Here is a 20,806-nt window from a genome sequence, read left to right on the forward strand (position 1 = left end):
ACCTGATTTATAGTGAAAAAAAAAAAAAAAAAGGAGAGTCACAAATCAAGACTCTCTAAGTCAGTAATCATATACACTCTTGTAAAATAATGCTATTATTGGTATCTCACAGCAGCATCAGAATCCCTTATCGTCATCAGTGAATGACAACATTCTGTTATACTTCTACATTGTCCAAGATAGAATCAACTTCACTGAAGAAAGCAGCAAAGCTTTTAAAAATCCATTATTTAGTAGAGAACGAATAGCTATATAATAAAATATTAATTGTTCTATAAAACACCTCGGAGAAAAACACTGTATTTACCAGAAACAATAAATTCTTTTCTCTGCATTTCTATTTCTATTTAGTCCACTATGATCTGGTCTACCAACTCAAGATACACATGTTTATCTAAATAATGTCTTTTGTTTATCTAATTAATCACTACAAAAGAGGAGAAAATCCAAGATTTCCATTTTGAAGCCTCCCACCCACCTTGAGTTGTTCAAAAACACAAATGTTTACTTAGTTCAGTGGGATCCACCCTATTTCTTTACACAGCAAGCAGAATGGATGTGTGTAGTGGTTCTCCACCCACTTTGGTCTCGTGGTGGGGCTGCTGAGGACTGGTCCTGTGTGGCTTGGTTTGTACAAGCTTTTATACGAATGGAAATTTTCATTTCTCTAGGATAAATGACCAAGATGAAACTGCTGAGTTGTATGGTAGGTATGATTTTAGTTTTAAAAGAAATTGCCAAACTACCTTCCACAGAGTGGTTGTACCATTTTACATTCCCTTCAGCAATGCATAAGTGACAGTTTTTTCTGTCTCCTTGCCAGCATGTGGTGTTGTCACTATTTTTTATCTTACCCATTCTTATATGTAGGTGTATAGTGATATCTCATTGTAGTTCTAATTTATATTCCTCTAATGGCTAATGATGTTGAGCATCTTTTCATGTGCTTATTTGCCAACTGTCTATACCTATACGCTTTGGTGAAATATTTCATGTCTTTTGTCCATTTTCTAATTGGATTGTTTGTGTGTGTCGGGGGCGGGCGGTTACTGTTGAATGTTGAAACTTATTTACATATTCTAGATACAATTCCTCAGTCAGATGTTATTTGAAAATATTCTTCTAGTATATTGTCTTTTCATCTTTTTATTAGGGTCTTTCACAGAACAATTTTTATAAATTTTTGATGAGGTCTAATTTATCAACTTTTCCTTTCATCCACTTACTTTCCATTCAACAAATAATTATTCCATGTCTACAATTTATCAAGATAATGTTCCAGGCACTTATAAGAATCAAAGATGTGACATGGTCCCAACTTCAAGGCATCTCCAGTCTAGCTGGGGATATTGGAGATATATCCAAACACTAAATATTACATAACAAGTGCTAAGTGGCATGGAAGAGGTAGAGAGATATATATATATCTTTTAGAAAATCAGATATCATATTTTGGCTAATAGGGAAGTAGAAGGTGAAAGTTTCACCACTTCTATGCCAGAGAATGCCACACAATGGCACAGGAACTTCCTTATAAACTTATTTTTTCTAAGTTAAAATTATAATTTTTAGATAACTAACATATATTAAATTTCATTCTGTGCAAAGGAATTCTACATACATTGTATCAGCTAATGATCTTGCAGGGCAGCGGAGAGGATTACCACCATACATATTTTTTTATTTAGGGAATCTAGGATTCAGCGAAGTTAAGTAACTTGCCCAAGGTCACGCACACAGGAAGTGGTAAGGTCAGACTGGCACTCCAGTCTTGTGATTAATACTCTTTTAATTCTTCCCAGAATCCTCCGGAGACATGTCCTTTTCTTGCCAGTATAAACTCATCAATCTTCTGGCTAAGAAATGGACTGTCTGATTCATGTTTTAAAAGAACAGGTAATACATTTCCTTGGTGCACAAAAGTCAGTGAGTTCTTCTTGATAAAGGAAGAATCCATTAAAATTCTTACGGTGGTCAAGATCATACCGAAAATGAAAAAAAAAGAAAAAAAGAAAAAAAAAACCCACTGGCTGTGAGTCATGAGGGGCAAAAAAAAGGGCTGGATATTGCTGGAATTCAGTAAAATTTTGCTAGATGACAGCTCAGGATGGAGTAATCAAGGAGGTAGCATTTTAGGTCATGTTCTTTGCAGGTTCATTGTTACTCAAATCATCCTCAAATGTCAAACCTTTCGTGGTGAATAATTTTAAAAAATCAATAATAGCTCTAGTAAAGAATTGAAGTTGTATCTGTTTCTGACTTAAAGAATGAAAAATAAGAAACAGTGCTCTTCCTCATTTATAATGTCTCTGTATCTCCGTCTGTACTTTTCTTTCTGTATTTATTATGTGACCTTGCCCAAGTCATCAAACTATCCTGTATTTGTCTTTCTTTTAAAATGTTTGTAACTTACGGAAGATATTAAGACTTGTAAAGAGGTGAATTTATATATTAGGTCAGTTTTGCAAATAGCTGCATGTTAAATAACCTTTGAACCTGGCACCCATTCTTGTCATGATGCAGCCACTGTCTGGCTACATGTGAGGAGTAATCCTTTCACATACCATTACATTCACACCTCTACTCTGCTGGCCTGGGATCCAGCTGCAGAAATGGAGGTCTTCATAATGTCTGGAAATAACTGAACATGAGTGTTCACAGGTGGCTGTTGACCAGCAAGAGACACCTGGAGGAAAGCTTTCATGAACTACCTGCAAATATTTGGGCAGATTTATTCCCGCCACTGTGTTCATCTCACTGTCCTTGCTCACCCGCAAACAATCGGAATATCCCAGGCCTGACCATCAGACTACCCAGTTCATAGACTGCACAAGGGGCAGAGCATGACTGAAGCTGGGCAAATGAGTTTTCTTGGGCAGTTTAATGTGCACTCTGGGAAAGAGAAGACCTGCCTCATTCTTGGATCCTGACCACTGAGAAGTGAATCCTGTGCTGCCAGGCGTCACCATGTGAAGTAAGTCAGTTTAACCTACGGAGAAAAGCAGAGAGGTGAGGAGGAAGGAGAGAAGAGGGAAAAGGGAGAGGAAGAAGAGACTCTCATTCTACTTGACATCACTTGAACCCCTGAATCCACACGTATCTGAAGTTAGACCTATCATTGTATATAACAAAAGGCAAAAATAAGAACATTAGAGAAATATATTTGGTTGTGTATTTGTAGATTTTCTCTAGGAGGGTACACAAGAACATGATAGCAATGGTTGCCTCCAGGGAGAGGAATGGAGAAGCTGGGAGACAAGGGTGGGAGGGAGCCTTGTTAATCGTGTACTCATTGGCACTTTTTGAATTTCGCACCATGCCAATGCTAATCAAGTGTAGATAAATAAAATTAAAATAAAATTAAAATGAAATGTAAATAAAATCTTCCACTTAAACCAGTTTATAGATAATAAAATCTCTTTAAGAGAGAAAAACAGATCTTTAGAGAAATCATCCTTTACCTTCCAAGTTCTTTTCTTAAAGTTTTTTCCCCCCTGCTGCGGACAGATCAGCCATCCATTTCTACTGCGCAAATGTACACGGTGAGAACAGCCTCAATCCACCGTCCTGAGAGAGGAGGATTCCCAGGGTTTTCGGAATCACCAATGTAGCTCCACACTTTGTGGAATGGCTTTCATCCTGCAGCTAAAATTGACAACGTGTTTTCACTGCGGAGTTGTTCATGCTGAGGCTGTCCGTCTTTGGAAGATTCCAGGCCTTGTGCCTGATGGATGCAAACGCACCGTGAAGCCCGGCCCGGAGAGGAACCTTTCACTTCCCAGTGTCTCTATCAGGACCTGGAGCTTCCAGCATAAGCCCGAATGCGTCCCTCGCCTGCAGCAATCTTCGGGCGTCCTTCTGCCAGCGCTGGCTCACTAACCCCGCGGTGCGGCCGGGGTGGGGCTTAGAGCGATTTGGGCGCGCAGTGGCCTGGGACAGCTCCCCGAGCCCAGCGCGAACCCAGTCCACGCGTGTTGAACGAATGAGAGTCTCTAGCACAGTCAATTCATGAGAGAATGAAAGGAAGTCAAACCGGGCTCACCACGGAGACTTTAAATACCCTGGGACTGACTGTAAAGTGAGGGAGAGCGGTCTTCTGAGGAGCGACACGCCGGCTCTAGTGAGGCTCCGGTGGGAGGGCGCCCACACTCCGGCCCGCGAGCGACGGCGTTGGTAGAGCCAGGCCGGCCCGGGATCCGGTGACCCGACACTCTGCGGTCAGGGAGGGGCCGAGCCTCGGGGGCTCAGGGGCAATGGACAGGAAAAGCGTTACTTCGGACCTGGGAAAGCCTGAGGTTCCATATGGGGGCTCTTGGGTCGTGGCCCCTAGCGCGTGCTGCGCCGCAAGGGTGCGCCTGGGAAGGGGCGCAGGTCCCCGCCCACGGCGCGCGCAGCCCCAGCCCCGCCTCCTCCCGAGGCCCCCGGTCCTCCCCACGCTTGCCGCCCGCGAGCCGAGGGCGTTCCTGAGGAGCCCGCCGGCAGGCACCCCGGCCCCAGCGCAGGCGCCATCGCGCACCGCCCCTCCAGCCGGGCGCCCGGCACGCGCCCCCGCCCCGCCTCCGCACGCTCCCCCGCCCCGGGCGCCTCTGATTGGCGGTCCGCAGGGCCAGCGGGTGTCGGCGGCGGCTGCAGCCAAGCTGGCCCTGGATGCCTGCGGCGCCGGCGCCTCCCTCGCAGCCGCTGCCGCTGCCGCTGCCGCGCTCCCGCCTCCTGCCCGCTCCCCGGCTCCCGCTGCGACTGCGGTTCTGGGTGCGGAGCCCCGAGGCGTTGCGGCTCAGATCTGCTGCGTCTCACGACCCGCGCGCCCCTGCCTCGCAGCTCGCCGCCTCCAAGTCCACGCGCCGCGGTTCTTCAGGTGCCCCAGGTATTCTGAGGCGCGGTGGCCTGAGCCCGGCCGCCATCGATGACCTGGGTCACGGACTTGCTCCAGCCTGGCCACCCCGTGTGAGTGCTGTCCCCTCCCCTCCCGAGCCTTTGCGCCACTGTCTCTATTACGTTGCGGCAACTTCGGGGGTGGGTGTGTGGAGGTATATCTCTCACGTCCCCCCACACCCCGTGCGCGTCCCGAGCCCAGGTCCGCGGTATGGCCAGTTCACCGCTGCGGAGGGGTGTGTGGGTGGGTGGGTGGGGAGGGGGGCGGCGTTGAACTTGCATGGTCGCGGAGTGGGAACCGCGCCTTCCTCCCGCGGCCGGGGCCGGAGCTCGCCTCAGCCTTTCCCTCGCCGTTTCCGATTCCCACTGGCCACGTAGCTCTTTGGGCTGCGGTTCACCGCGCACCTACTACGCTGCAGGCGCACCCGCGGGCGTCTTAAACCGCGAAGCGGCTCAGCGGGGCGGACTTAACTCGTTCGGACTCTTTATTTCTGTAAAATGGGGCTAATCAGGGACTCGCTCAAGGTCATGGCTGGTGCGCGGAGTAAGAATCCGAGTCGATTGCGTCTGGCTGGGTCCGCGGACTGCCTGGAGAGGAGCGCGCTGTTGCAGGGAAAGAGGGGGTGGTCACTTCGGCTTATTCCCGGTCTCTTCTTCATACTCCCTCCCCCAGCTCCGCCTTGTTTGGAGAGATCGAGAGCCGAGCTCATGGAACCTCACGGGGGACCTTTGGCGTGAGCTCGGAGAACTGTTCCGCGGTGGGAACTCCTCCTGCACTTGAGGCATTTGTCGCATCCCCTTCACTCCCCATCACTTAATTTACTAACGTCTCGGCGGGGCTGGGGAATTTGCTACGCGCCTGCTCTTCTCTTAGATGCATCCTGCTCCGTTTCCTCCCAAATAAGCCCTGTCCCCGAGGATGAGTATCTGAGAAACTACCTGCACATACGAGTTGGGGCCCAGGGACATCGCGCTCTGGGATTGGCTTCCCCAACACTGGCTTACATCAGGTTTTAGAAAATGCCTCAGGTCTGCCTTCATTTCCGTCCGCCCCTCTCCCTACCCTTTGATCTGGATTTGTTTCACATTTTCCCAGGGAAGGAAGGAGTCCGATCCCAGAGAGTGTAAATGTGGTCAGACGGAATCTTTCACTCCAGATCCTTGAGGCCGCTCCTGTGGGGCTGCAAGCAGTTCTCAGAACTTGGGGCTGGGGAGACGGTCGCCCCTCCCCTTTTGACTTATCACTCTGTCCCTTCTCCTCAGCCTCCCTCGCTACAACTCAATGATGAGATGAACTAGTTTTGTGATGTCTGACAAGTATCTTTGAGCCTCAATTTCTTAATCTATAAAATGGAATGTTCCCTGCCATTTAGTTTTCCCAAGGCAGTTGTGGTTTTAGGGTACATGATAGATGTGAAAGTAGAAGGAAGATGGTCCAGGAGGAACTGAACTGTGGGGGAAATGGAGGTGATTTAAAGAATTTTTTACATCAGCCTCTAGGACTCTGTTCACAGATCTAAAAATCCTTCTTTCCAGAGAAATTTAGTTTGGTAAGACTTTGAAAATACTCCTTTCTATCTTCTTGTTGACGTTCCTTGCCTGGTCATGATATTTTAAACTAAGAGTGTATCCTGTCTCTTTTCTTCTTGCCAAGAAAGACAGAATGGAAAGTTCATCTGTGGCCTTAGCCTTTAGAGCAATTGATTCACATAGACTGGAATACCTTGTAGGGAACTGAGCATCTCCCTGATTTTGCCTTCCTGACTGTTATTGTTTGCAGACTTTTGTCTCAAAAGCAATTTGAGGAAGGATGACAGGTCAGACCTTAGTGACTTTGTTTTAACGTTATACGAGGTATGACATAATCACAGAAAAATTGCACATGTCTGAAGTGTATTTTCAATAGATTTTCACAAACTTAACACACCTGTGGAAACAGTGCCCAGCTTAAGACCTAGAATGTTCCTAGTCTCCTCATTACCCCTACAGGCACTATCCCCCAAGGGTAACCATCATCCTGCTCGGTTTTGTCAGGCAAGTTTTATTTTTATTACTGTTACCATTTATTTTATCATTTTAGTTTCAAAGTGAAAATGAAACCACTAGATGATTTTCTACCTCCTTTGTGTGTGTGGTATTGTGTGTGTGTGGTAATGTGTGGCAGTGACCTTGCAAACCAAAGGTAGTAGTCATACATAAGCCAGTCCAGAAAACTAGAAGGAAGAATTTGGTCTTAAGATCTGGTTGGAATCTGAACCGGTTGTTCTCCCCCTCCCCCACTCCCACACACATACCCTGATCATTGGTTCTCAGGTAAGCTCGAACCCAGATATAACAGTATTTACATTGATAAATGGAGGCTGGTTTATTCATAGAGTCTATTTGAATAATGCAAATCTGAAATAGTGTGATAATAAAATAACAAAGAAAAGCTATGAACGAATTCTTATTTTATACATAAAAATGGAAATATTTTGAATTCCTCTAAGTGAAAAATTTGGTGGAGAATCACAGAATTTCAAGGCTGAGTGATTTATGAGTTGTTTGGGCTGTTGCCACATGGTGGCGCAGCATTGGCTGGAGAGCTGAAATACCCACCATCCTTTCCCAAGCCCCCCGGAAGGAATCCCAGGAATAAAATCCAACACTTCAGGATCTCCCAAAGTAATTTCCAAACACTGCGGATTTTGCAGTGTCCAGCAGGGAGGCTTCCCTCTGGTGTCCACCAACTCCATGGATAGAATTCTACCCCGGTTTTTAGGACGGTGGCTTGTGGGTTGGGGCAGGTGAATCTGAGACTATCGCCTTCTCTTTAGTAATATGGAGCTGTGATATGTCCTTGGGATTTTAAAGAAGGTCAGTTGAGAAGCTAGCTTAGGTGTATTATGGTCTTTTAGGTCTCATTTTACCCCAGAATTCTCCAAAAGGTGAGAGAAGTTTTCTTTCCTGAGGTAGGAAAGAGCGCTGTCCATGGTGAACCCGGAAGAATAAACAGGCCTGGGTTTAGCACAACTGCTGCTGGAAGAAATGCCCTATGCTTTCCCCAGCGTGGGGGCCAAGTCTCCAGGGGAACCTTCAGTGGGCGGGGGATGTTGTCCAGCCTTGGAGATGGCTAAGGGCCCTTCTTCCACCCATCACCTTTTCCTCTTTACTGTCAGTGTGACTGAGATGCTGTTTAGATGATTGGATTTGTGTGATGGCCACTGCGTCTCTGATTGCTGAGAATGTTGAGTATTTGCCGTGTGTCAGAGCAAGATTTGAAAGGCAAGTCTCTTAGACAACTTTCGTAACTGAGTTTTAGCCTTCTGCAGGGTGAGAGGAGTCTTGGATAATTCTTTTGTCTTCTTTAGCATAGAACTTTACAGGTAGTAGCTACTTAAGTCTAAGTGTGGGATTACCATACATAGAAAATTCTCTCTGAGCAAGAGGGAAATTCAGACACTGAAGGATGATAATTTTGGGGTTGAGTCCATGCAACCTGTAACATTGGAACTAGTGTGTGCCCATTAAAATGTGTAGTCTTCTTTGGTGTTTAAAATTTTATGTAAATGAAGGCCTGTCATTTACTTTTGTGATTTGCTTTTTTCACCTAGTATTGTTTTTGACATGTGTTGATAACATATGTCGATTATTGTAGATATACTATTTCTTTGATGTACTAGAGCTTAAATATTCTCTGTCGATGGATGAAAAAAGCGTTTTTACCTTTTGCTATTATAAAAAATATTGTAGGGAATATCCTTGAAAAGATCTTGTAGAAATGTACATAAGTGTGTCTACCACATATACCCCTAGAAACTGAATATTTGGATAGTAGGATATGCTTGCAGCAACATCTGTCAGTTACCTCAACCCTACTGGGCTTTGCAAATTGCCCTCTGGTGCAGCTGTGCCACTTTATACTCCTGTTAGCCCTGTGTTGGAGTTCCTTGTATGCCCATCTCTTTGACTGTGCCTGCTATTAATCAGATGCTTTCATTTAAGTTAATTTGAAAAATATGGAATATATTTCAAGGTTCTTTTACTCTGCATTTCCCTTAGAGATCTTTAAAAAAACGTAGCTTGGTTTTTAAGTCTTCTTCTCTATGCATTACCAATTTTTTTTAAAGACCAAACTTTTAGATCCTTAAACTCCTCTGAAATTTATATTTCTCTATTGTGTGAGGCAGACATCTACTTGTTTTCCTTATTGAAAACTTTATCTCATTATCATTTAATGGATAATTAACTTTTCTCATTTATTTTGTTGCCTTCTCTGTCATGTACCAATTTCTGTTATATTTTTGGATCTATTTCTTAACTCTGTTCTGTTCTTTTTGTAATTCCTCAACTAATACCATTTTCATTGAATTATTAAAGCTTTATAATAAATCTTCCCTTCTTAGCCTTTTTCTTCATAATTTTCTTGGCCATTCTTGACCCTTTAGGCTTCAACTTGAATTTTTAGGATTTCTCCTAAATATCCCTTCCTATGAAAAATATTGTTATCAAAATTTGGTAAAATATCAAATAAAATTATATACTTATTTCTTTTTCTTCAAAAATAGTGCTAATCAAAGCTTTTAATTTCCTGTTATTTACTGTGAAATTCTGGTTCTCGTTTTAAATGGATTCACTTTAATTGACTCTTCTCTGATACCAGATATCTTTGAATAGTAAGGACCATATAAATATAATTTTTAAACACAAATAAGGTCATTTTTTTTTTACTTAACAACATATGAGCAACGTTAATGTCAATAATCTTCTGTATCATTTTTATCCTCCTAATAATCTATTTCATTTATGTACCGTAATTTATTTAACAAAATCATTCTTTTAAAATATCAACCACTTTATACTTTGTATTGTAACTTCATCTTTATATACATTTTTGTTTTCTTAGGATGAATTAGCTTATCTAAATTACTTTTCTTTAAATATTTGATCCATATTGCCAAATCACTCTCCAGGAAAGTTTATAAATTTATTTTGCTATTGCTAATGTACAAGTGTGCCAGATCCCCATGCCTTGCCAGCGATAAATATGATTATTCATCAACATTGCCAATTTCGTAGGCAAAGGAAAAAACCAGGCTCCTTTTTTTTTCTTGTGAGGCAGCACCCATCTTCATATTTTTCAGTTCTTCATAGCAGACTTCACTGTAGAGATTTCTGTGAGGGTTGTTTCTTTTTTGCTTTCTGTAAAAGAAACTTACATGACTACTGGATGTTTTTAGGAGAACTAACAGATTTAGACAGATATTTTTAACTGTTAAATATCATTTCATCATATGAAAATACCATAGTTTATTAATCTGTTCCTCCATGATGGACTTTAGATGGCTTCTTCATTTTTTGGACTATTGCATAGACGTGTGCAGTAAACATCTTTGAAATATATTTATGCACATGCAAAAGAATTCTTGAGGATGTATGCCCAGAAGTGGAATTGCAGGATTATATTTTATGTAAATTTACAATTCAACCCCTTAGTGCCAAATTGCTCTCCCAAAGTGGCTATACTCACTAAAACTTCCAGAGTAGTGTATACGGATAATATCTGTCACGTTAAGGAAACAATAATACTGGAGAAGGAAGAACAAAGGTATTAAAGTAAAAAGTATATATGTATGTATGTTTGTGTGTATATAAATATCCTAAAGTTCATTTAGAAAGCTTAGAGTTTTTGACCTTTTCATTTCGAATCTTTCATCATATAAGTGATTATCTATAAGTATATAAATCATAAACATCATATAAATATTTACTTAGCTTAGAAGAATTGGTAGGCATTTAGGTAAAAGGTTGGCTACTTGGTAGTGCCTTTGTTCAGGGCAGCCTGTCCCAGGGTGGGGTTCCACCATGGCACAATTATTCCTTTTCATTGTCTCTTCTTTTGAAATTTAGAAGACCTTGATTGGGGTAACTCTAAAGCAATAATGGACCATTAACACCCTAATGCGAATGCGTTTATTCACGATCAGTCGCTAGTGACAGGAAGACCAAAACAGCGTGAAATCCTTGGAAGGTTTTTGGAGAAAAGGCTGAAAGATGGCTCGGTTGGGGGATGGGCTGGATACTTTCCTGAGAGGAACCTCACCCACTTCAAACTTACTCTGAGAATCAATTCTGCATTTGTGTAAGGAGAGTAAAAAAGAGCTGCATGAAACGGCCTGCACATTCCTTGAATACCGGTTTTGGTTTTATATTCAACCACATGTTTTTTTCTCCCATTATCTTCCCTAGGTGATTATAAGCTAATTTTTTGGGTATATATTAATATATCTTCAGCTGGGGAAAGAAAAACACTCTATAGAGAAAGTTCTTTTGTGGCTTTTTGTGATTTACAGTGTAATGGCACCGATGTGACAGATAGGTGATCTGCAGTAGGAATGCCCGAATCCATTCTGTGGGTTGACAACTTAATCTCACTGAGCAGGCACTTGGGGAAAAAAATGCAAGACATGTGAGCAAGGGTGCGTGCCTGGAGGAGAGAGACACCCGTGGCCCCAGGATCTAATGTGGCTATTTGCTAAAGTCCACAAAGAGACTGACTTGTGGCTTAGGTAACTATGTCATCATATATGGTTCTCTCTTTTTGATATGAAATGTAACTCTCTCCAAGTGTGCAGGGTCATTTTCTAGGCTTGGATGACTAGATATCACTGGAGAAGCAAAGAACCCAAGCCTCTTTTTTTTTCTTTCTTTTTTTTTTCTGAATGTAGCCCAATCTATGTAAGCAGTGCTTCCAGCCCCAAACCTCTTCCTAACGTTCTCTTGAAAACCATTGGCTCGAGCATCATTTCACTTTATCTATGTAGCTCTAGCCTCAGAAAATATGGCAGGTGCTGTTTTTGTTATTTGTGTGATATGAATGTGGTTTCGTTGTTTTGCTTTTGTGGAGAGCAATTTATTGATCATTAGAGACTTTGATTTAGTAGAATGACATGTTACCAGAGTATTCGAGATTAGTCTCTTTCTTTTATGGCTAATTAGAAGAAAAACAGAAATGCCGTTTTAATTGAATCCTTGTTTAAAGTCTTTTAGAATCTGCCAATGGGTTTTTCAGCTCCATGCTCCAGTGAATGTCAGTGCCTCTCCGAGGACTGCAGGTCTCGCCATCTGGTGCCTGAGTGCCCGAGATCCCCCAACTGTCCCTTTGTGCTCTCAGTTCTACATCCTTCTTTCCACAGTTGCCAGGTACCTGATGCTTGCTCTTCCCACTGCCACTGCCCCCCACTTTCTGCCTCAGTTTCCCTCCCCTCAGACTACTGCTGATGGTAGATGGTGATGTCATGCTGATATTTCCCCCTTCTCTTCTATACATGATCCAAAAGCAACAAGAAGAATGAGAAACAAAAAAACAAAAATCATTTTTGGCAAATCTGGGAGATGGTTACAACTGTTTCTCAAAAAGGTGGAAGGGCTGCCGGAAGACGTGAGATCAAGTGGGGTGCATGGGAGGAGGCATAACGAGGTCTTCTGCTTGTTCAGTCAAGGCCACTTCTTGGGAAGGCAAGGATCTCCGTGGGACACAAAACCCAAGTCCCTTCTAAGTCATAGTGGGTTAAGGAAGCCTGCCTGTCGAGGTGGCCGCCACTTCCTTTGGTCTCAACTCAATGCCTTCCCTCTTTTACTCTTGATTCATCTCACCGGAGTAGTTGCAGGTTCTTTTCAGACTTTCCAAAGAAAATGTATGATAAAAAGTCTAATTCTTAGAAGCAAAGGCCCAATTTTAGCTAAAGCAGTGCCCGCAAAGAGCCTGCACAGATAAGACGGGTTCAGCAGCAGGCATGTATGTCGTCATCGGAGTTAGTTTTACTCACTCAGCGGGCTTTCCTGGTTAGCTGTTGCCCTGCAGACAGATGCCTGAAAATGTGTCTCGGGGGCCTTAGTATTCTTAACCTTAGACCTAGTCATTTTATTTCTGGGAATCTAGTCTAAGCGGGGAGAGTCCTTAATGTGGAAACCCCTTCACACACAAAGATGTTTTCATAGTTCTCTATGAAGTAGTCCAAACTGGAAATCAACCCAGATGCACAACAATAGGACCAGGCCAGTAAGTAGATCCGCTTGATACGATATAACAAAACCATTAGGAGTGATGTTTAAAAGTGATCATTCTAACGTGGGAATATGCTGGAAATAAAGTATTTGGTGAAATGGACGCATACATCTGTGTATACTAGGACGAAAACAACACAGCACCTACAAAGAGCGGGAGAAGTGAGACTTCAGTGAACCAGTGTGTTATGTTAGTACTAGTTATATTTGTTTCGTGGTGTCAGATGACTTTCTTTTATGACATCGTATCTTTCCAGTTTTCTTAAATGGGAATTTTTGTGGTGTTGAAAACCACATAAACTTCGTGCTTTATTTCTGGGTTCTTCTTTGACATATCTCCAATTACAAGTGGGCACTCAAGCTGTGTTTGTTGATTTCAGGATCAATGGGCAGAGACTATGGCAAATTCCATTGGCCATGTAATGGAATCTTTACACTACGCATTTAGGGTGTTACCTTTGGATTTTGAGGAAAAATGAAGAAAATTTTATTTTTTCATTATTTTTTTCCGATTTGAATTAAATATCCTTGGGCATTCCTACTCTACACTTAACTGCCCTCTCAACCGTCCGTTGTCCCTCTCAAATTGCTGATCCACTTTCTTAAAGCTGAAGCTGTTTTTGTTGCTTCGTGCTTAAGAGTTCTGTAATCTCGTCTATAGAATTCTGTAATGCACCTTTAATTATCCTTGAAGTAGCTAAGTTTAATTAAAGTACATGTCTCTGAACCTCCTGCCGAAGTAAGGTATATTACTGAGCCCTCCATGGATCGGCTAATGTTAAAGATCATTAAACCATTTCCCTCCTGCCATGGTACTGAATTGGAGGTTTCTCTCTCCATCCTTCTTGTTCTTCTTTTTTTTTTTTTATAATGCCTAGCGCATATTCACTCTCTTCTTTGTTATCTATTCAATAAGATATTTTCTAGGATCAAATCTCTATGTTATTGCTTATATTCCTTTGATTATAACCACAGTTTGAAAAGCCTAGTTGAGCACAATATCTTATTGTAAGTTTTTCTATTTGAGACTATTTTCCTTTTGAAAATGTACACTCCACTTTAGTTCAAACATTTATTTCAACTTTCGCTATATTCAGTCTTTGAAAAAAAAGAAAGAAAGAAAGAAACCTATTTATTGCGCTGGGGACTTGGTCTTTGAAGAAACCACAGCATTAAAAAAGGTCAGGTCCGAGAACTGTTTTGTAAACCATCTGGTCCAGAGGTAGAAAACGGTCATTCTACCATTTGATCAGGCGATGTGGTACATTGGTAAGACTAGTGAATTCCACGGACACGAGTCCATAGCCAAACTTCTTTGGCTATAAAATGAGTTTCTTTGTCAGTCACAACATGGTGCAGGGAACCATGACAGTGAATTAGATATTCTGTGAGTGACAGATAAAGGTGCAGGCAGAAGCATTACAGGCAGAGATGGCAAATCTATATGTGTCTATTCCAGGGAGGAATCCCTACCCTCTCTATGACAAAGGGAGTCTAGTGTAATCACTCTGCCACCAGGTGGTTGACGGTCTCCTTTCTGCCACATCCGGGGAGGGGGCTCAGCGCTGGTCTCTGCTATTGGGCAAGATGGGCCCTCGGCAGTGGGGATAGATCAGGCCTGCAAAGAGGAAGTCTGTGAGGTGAGACTCATGTGTAGCCATGTTGTTGGGCCCTGCTGCCATGTCTGTTTTGTACAAGAGCTCATTAAATATGGCTTCCTGACCTCCCTAGTTATCATTTTGTTTGCTTGATTAGTGAGCGCTTCCACACAGATGTCCAGATGGCATCATACTGTGCTCTTTTGAGAGGTCCATCATCTGCATATCTCTCTCCCAGACCTCCTTGTCACCGAATTCCCAAGCTTGGTCTTTCCCATCCTGCCATACTATTAGCTGCTGCCCATGAATTGATATAGGTCTATTCCTCTTGACCTTTCTCAGTCCTGACAACATGGAAAATCAATATGCTGCTTGAAATCCTGCCTACAAGAAGGATTACCCTTCATTACTATCCTTCAGAGCTGCCCCTGAGGAGGGCTGTATTACTGTAGCTGTCTACTTCTGGTTGGCGATAATGATATCTCACAGAATCATTCAGAAATCAGGCCTGGCATTTTCTCTCTGATTATCAAGAACTTTCTGTGAGGAGATAGGTATGGATCGAGGGAGGGGAGACAAAACAGACATAGACATAGGAGTTTGATACCTGCTCAGGCAACTCATACCTTGTGGAACTGGCACTGCTTGAGCCTAATTTCTTATGTGCCATTTCTACTTGACAGTGGATGCCCGCTGCACACACCTAACCTAATAAGAAGCTCAAAGCTGTGCTCTTCTGGTCATATGGTCTCTCGATGTCCCCTAGGCAGGCATTCAGTACCAGGGCCTGATAGCAAGAATGAACTGTTTCTCTAAAGGAGAAGAGTTATCTGTATGGGAGGATATGGCTCTGTTCTAACACCCTTAGAAGCCTTTGAAGTGCTTTACCTAGAACTTCCCAGAGGTCCTATTTGCTGTAGTTACTTTGATATCATTGGATCTGTTGGATCATGCATAAACCAAGGGAAACAGCAGCTTGCCCTGCCAGCTGGACTTGCTACAGGGCCTTCTCTTTCTCTGGGCCCCACTCAAAACTGGCTGCCTAATGGTTTACTTAGTACATAGCTGAGAGCAGCACAGGTGTGTCATCTCCAAAATCCAAAAAAGCCCACCAAGCATCAAGCCTCCTTTTTTTTTTTTCCTGAAAGCCTAAATAGTGATGTTGATTATAACAACATTAATAGAAAACAACAGCCCTAGACTGTTTAGGACAATCCATTAGCGAACCAGCAGGTTAGACTCAGTCGTTAGGACTGAGGCTGCAGCTGGAGAGGCAGTGTGCTAACTCTGGGCCTGGGGAAGGCACTTTCGTGCTTATGGGAGCGGGCCCTACTTAGGGCACAGATGTTTGCCCTTGGAACACTGGCTTGGAACACAGTGGGAGCTGGTTTAGAATTAGACTTTTTATCACACATTCGAAAAGTACTTCTCATTTGGGAGTTTACTATTTCCATACATTTCATTTCCTCTTCTTTAAAATTGTTATCTATATTTCTGTCTTCATTTAACTTGTTGAGGGTTATAATTGGGGTCATTTCTTTTTTTATTTAAGTATAGAATGTATCTCTGAGCTTCAAAGTTATATATTGAGATATATTGAGTTTTAGGCACTTGGTAGGCATTTTGGATGACCTCATTTGACAAAGAATAGTTGACGCTTTCTTAGTTACAGCATTCATGGCAGGACTTGGTGAAATTTGGCAAGAGTTCTTTTTAATCGCTTGCTCTTAAATCAGTCAGTCAACAAATAAATGTTAGCAACCCATGAGTAATGGAGGCAGAGGCTGGAGGGACTCCTGGGTGCTAAGGGAGTTGTCACCCACATTTTTTCTAAGTCTAGACACATTGCTCCAGCCAGGCCTTTGCCCGTCAGCCGTGCTGAAAAGGTACTCTGTAATACTCGGTCTACTACCCAGAACGTCTCAAAAGGAAAACATCTGTACTTCCGGTAGTTACCCGAATCTGAATGAACACATTAAAAAGCTTCGATCAGATTTAAATTAAGTAAAATAAGACAACTTTCCTGCAGCCACAGAATGATTCTAGAACATGCTGATCAAATATAATAAATTCTGTGCCTTCTAAAGGGTGTATTAGAAAATGAATGTATGTGGATAGTTTGGAAAATTTTGTTTTGAAACATCTAAAATGGACTACAACTAGCGTGGAAGTCGAAAGGGTTCATTCCTATAGGGTTCAGCACTTTGTTTTCTTCTTAAAGGCAAATCTATGAAAACTGTTATTCCCAATCAGTACCATCCCTTCCCTAAGAGTATTGCTAAATTTTTACACTAAGAAAGAGGGGGAGTATCATGAATTTTCATAATTTACAGCTCTGTGGTAGGAAGGAGTTGGAAAGAGAAAGGGCAGATGTAGATCACATATGCCAGAGGATGCTCAGGCCTCGATCAAACACGCACAGGAACGGGTTTCAAAGAAGGCAATGAATCATTTTTAAGTATTCATTCTTCCCACTCTGTGACTCTATGAGAACATTTTTTTATTCTATGGACATGTTTCTAGGATGTAGAGGGAACTCTCTCTCTAAAGATAAAGCACAGCGTTGAGGTAGGAGCAGAGCAAAAGGACAAAGGACCTAAAATGATTTGCTACAACTTGCTTCGCCTCTTTCCACAATGCACTGACCACCCTAATCCTGAAGTAGACTCCAGTGTCCCGTTTCCAAAGGAGGGTAGGAGAAGGAAAAGATTTTCCCAGGGTGCTTTGGGTGGTCAGAAGTTGGATAAAAATATGTAAAACCACCTCGGTACTCATTATTTATTTCTGAATCTAAATACCAAAACCATCAAAACCATCGCATTTTTTATTAGGTGTTTTTAATTGATTATTCATTTGAATACTAAAAGCCCAGGCTTTGCAGCTGTGATTTGCTTATACTGTAATTGTGGTGTTTATATATATATATTGATACTTCTAAGTGAATACTTGATAATGATTTGTTCTCTTTGGAAGGTAAATATTCTCTTCATCTACTATTAGTTGTCTTAATCCCTTTATTTTAAGAACAAACGGAACAGTAAATTTTAGCCTACCACGTTTGATCACAAATTCAGAATTGATGAAGTCTGAATGAGTGAGTTCTTAATGTATATTTTTTCATAGTGTTATGATCTCACTCTAATTATGTGGTCTAGTTCCAAATGAAGCCAGCTGCCAACTCTTATCTTGAAACACTTTTATTGCAGACAGAAGAATTGTACCAGACTTTTACACAGCAGAAGGAGCAAAAAGCATCATTATTCAGGTGGAACTGAAGAGGAAATTCTCAGGGGGCTGAAGAGCTGTGTGTTTTTTATCGAGTGTTCATTAGCTGTCCTCTGTGCAGAGGAGCGACATGAAATCACCCAAAAGGTGGGAAGCAGATAGAGGGGCATCACAGAGCTTCGAAGCACCATGCCCAGACTCAGAAAACAAAACTAGGGGATGGAAGATGTTGCTCTAACTCGGGATGGCAGAAAAATGCATGGGGCTGTCATACAGGTACTGGGCTTTTTTCTTTGTTTCTTATACAGTCATTGCAGATAAAGCCAGAAAAATGTAATCACAGTTTATAAAGTGGGCCATTTATTTGCCAATAATGTGTAATGTGTATATGTGTCTGTATTAGTCAGAGTTCTCCAGATAAACAGAACCAATAGGATGTGTGTGTATAAATACATCTATATGTATAAAATAAAGATATTTGTTATAAGTAATCAGCTCACACGATTATGTAGACTGACAAATCCCAAGATTTGCATCTAGGGAACCAGGACAGCTACTAGTGTAGTTCCAGACTGAATCCGAAGGCCTGAGAATCAGAAGATCCAATGGTATAGGTCCAGACCAAAGGCTAGCAGGCTTGAGACCCGGGAAGAACTGATGTTTCAGTTTGAGTCCAGAGGCAGGAACAAGCTAATGTCCCAATTTGAACACATCAGGCAGAATTCTGTCTTACTTGGGGGAGGGTCAGCCTTTTTGTTTTATTCAGGCCTTCAACCGATTAAATGAGGCCCACCCACATTAGGGAGAGCAATCTGCTTTATTCAGTCGACTGATTCAGATATTAATCTCATCCAGAAACTCTCAGACACACCCAGAAGAAGGTTCGACCAAATATCTGGGCACCCATGGCCCAATCAAGTTAATGCATAAAATGAACCATTACAGTGTCTGTGAGTGATTTCAGAACCCAGAGTCTCTGTGGTGACCCCAGTCTCTCACGCCTCCCTGCACAGCGACAGTAGTGAATGCCCCCTTGTGAACTCTGCTGGGCATGCCTAGGTGTGTTGGGAGGCACAGAGCAAGAGTCTGAAAACATGCTTTATGGTTTTCTGTTTAGACCAGAGTGTCTCAGCCTTGACACTGTTGACATGTTGAACCAGACAGTTCTTTGTTGTGGGGGTCTGTCCTGTGCATCAGTGTTTAGCAGCAACTCCTGGCCTCTACCCACTAGATGCCAGTAGCATGTCCCAGGCTGTGACAACTAAAAACTTCTCCAGACATTGCGGAATGCCTCCTGGGAGGCAGTATAGCCCTTAGCCGAGAACCACTGGTTTAGACTCCCACTCTCTTGGCTGTCCCCCACACTCCTGCCAACTCCCTCCACTTTGTGTTTAGGGTATGTTTGGGTGCCCATCTAATACCATTTGAAACTATCTCCCAAGACCTGCTGCCACCAGGCACTACCAGCAGAGACCACGGAAGCATCTCTCCCAACTTTACCATCCTTACTTCTAAAGAAGTTTCCATCATGATCTAATAGGTAGGAAATGCAATCCGATCTCATATGGATAGAGATAATAAGATCTCTCAACCAATTTTCAGCTTGCAGACCTGTTCTCCTTTGCCAGAAATAAAATCACAGTGTCACTTCTGTTTAACAGGGAAGTTTTGCCTAAAATAGCCTGAGCTTATAGCCTCCGTGAAATATCAGGAGGGTCACTGGTTCAGATGGGGGATCACCAGGCCTATAGGAGCTGGTGTCTGGCATTCCCAGGGTGATGGCATCCAGACTATAGGAAGCCATGTTTTTGTTTTTCAGGAATGTCTTAATTTCTACTTCATTTTTGAAGGATAACTTTTCTGGATATAGAATTCTTAAATGATAGTTCTTCCCTTTCAGTTCTTTGAATATGCCATCCTACTACCTTCTGATCTCCATGATTCCAGACGAGAAGTTTGTAGTTGATCTTAAGAGGATCTCTTATGTGATGTCATTTTCTCTTGTTTTCAAGATTCTGTCTCTTGTTTGGCTTTTGGCAGTTTGACTATGATGTATCTAGGTAAGCTTCTTTTTGAATTTATCATGCCTGGAGTTTATTGAGCTTCTTGGATGTGTAGATTAGTGTTTTTCATCTAATTTAGATAGTTGTCCACCATAATTTATTTAGATATTTTTTTGTTCCTTATTCTCCAGTTGTTTTTTTTTTCTGGTGTGCTTGATGGTGTTCCAGAAGTCTCTGAAGGCTGTCTTCATTTTTCTTCATTTTTTTTTCTTTCTATACCTCAGAATGGATAATCTCAATTTTAAACAATCTCAGAACTTATCTTTAAGTTACCTGGTTTTTCTGCCAATTCAGATATTCTGTTAAGTCTTTCTAGTGATCATTTTTTAAATTTCAATTATTGCACTTTTCAACTCTAGTATTTCTTTGTAGTTCTTTTTCATTATATCTGTCTCATTATTGATATTCTCTGATGAAACTCTGTTCTCATACCTCCTCTTAATTCTTTAGACATGGTTTCCTTTAGTACTTTGATCATATTTATAATAGTTAATTTAAAGTCTTTGGCCAGTAAGTCCAGTGTATGGTCTTTATCAAGAACAGTTTCTGTTGACTATTTTTATACCCCTGTGAGTCCTTTTTCTCTTTACATATCATCATTTTTGTTGAAAACTAGACATTTCAAATAATATAATGTGGTAACTAAAAATTAGATTTCACCTCCTCCTGAATTGTTTCTGTTTGTTTAGTGACTTTTCTGTACTGAGTAAGTTCAGTATTCTTTGTCATGTGTGGCCACTGAAGTTCTGCTTGGTTAGCTTAGTGGTCAGCTGATCGGACATACATTTCCTTAATCCTTTGAATCCATAAGTCTTCCAGCCTTTGCCAAAGGGACTCTGTTTGTGTTTGAGTATGTTTTCAGTGCTCTGGCAGGCAACTTCTTGGCCTGCCAGAGCACATCTTTCTTGGCCTTCACTTCTTGCTTACTCAGTGCCTGAAGGTTCATCTAGAGATGAGAGATTAGAGCCTTTTTAACTCTTTCTTTAGCATATGCACAGCTCT

At 42.1% G+C, this 20,806-nt stretch overlaps 1 protein-coding gene across 3 annotated transcripts in view; it reads left to right on the forward strand.

The window, feature by feature from the left end:
- Nucleotides 1-4,615: 4,615 nt before the first annotated feature.
- MYRIP (myosin VIIA and Rab interacting protein) overlaps nucleotides 4,616-20,806 on the forward strand; it is a 237,842-nt gene continuing 221,651 nt past the window's right edge. Inside the window, exons 1-2 of one of the 3 annotated variants that reach the window (XM_039837382.1) lie at nucleotides 4,616-4,944; nucleotides 17,723-17,888. The gene's annotated coding sequence lies outside the window, so the exon portion shown is untranslated. Of the gene's footprint in view, nucleotides 4,945-17,722; nucleotides 18,018-20,806 lie in introns of those variants that run through there. The other 2 variants (XM_039837381.1, XM_039837383.1) reach the window with 2 other exon arrangements.

This window comes from Pteropus medius, unplaced genomic scaffold (assembly GCF_902729225.1).
Source record: "Pteropus medius unplaced genomic scaffold, Ma_sr-lr_union100, whole genome shotgun sequence".
Lineage (NCBI taxonomy): Eukaryota > Metazoa > Chordata > Mammalia > Chiroptera > Pteropodidae > Pteropus > Pteropus medius.